The sequence below is a fragment of the Dreissena polymorpha genome, unplaced genomic scaffold (assembly GCF_020536995.1).
Source record: "Dreissena polymorpha isolate Duluth1 unplaced genomic scaffold, UMN_Dpol_1.0 chrUn001, whole genome shotgun sequence".
Lineage (NCBI taxonomy): Eukaryota > Metazoa > Mollusca > Bivalvia > Myida > Dreissenidae > Dreissena > Dreissena polymorpha.
The window spans coordinates 798,273-798,706 of NW_026273315.1; positions in this window are offsets into that span (position 1 = coordinate 798,273).

A 434-nucleotide genomic window follows, 5' to 3' on the forward strand; every position below is an offset into this window, starting at 1 on the left:
CATTGTGGTTTGTTGTTTATGAATTCGGACATATTTTTCCTGTAAGCAGACCTCTAATGACCAATTACCAAGTTTCGGATACAGTCGGATGTAATTCTGTTACATCACTGGGCCTAATCAAAGCAAAGACTGCAAGGTAAATTATGATGTACGTAATCTCTCTTTGTCCGTCTCTCAGGAAACCTGTTTAGGTTCTTTAGTTGCTTCAAATTTTGCTTCGTTCTGCGAAAACTGGGTGAAATGCGTGTCTGTAAAAAAGTGTCATATAGTCCGAACATACTATTATGCGACGAAACTTTCTAAAATACTTGATTGAAACGAAAATGACGATAAAGCGAAGAGTCGTCCCTGGCTAGTTTAAAAAATATCATGTATGCAAAAATCTTCTACAAAAGGAATATAACATTTTTCGATAAGGTATTTAATTACCTCGT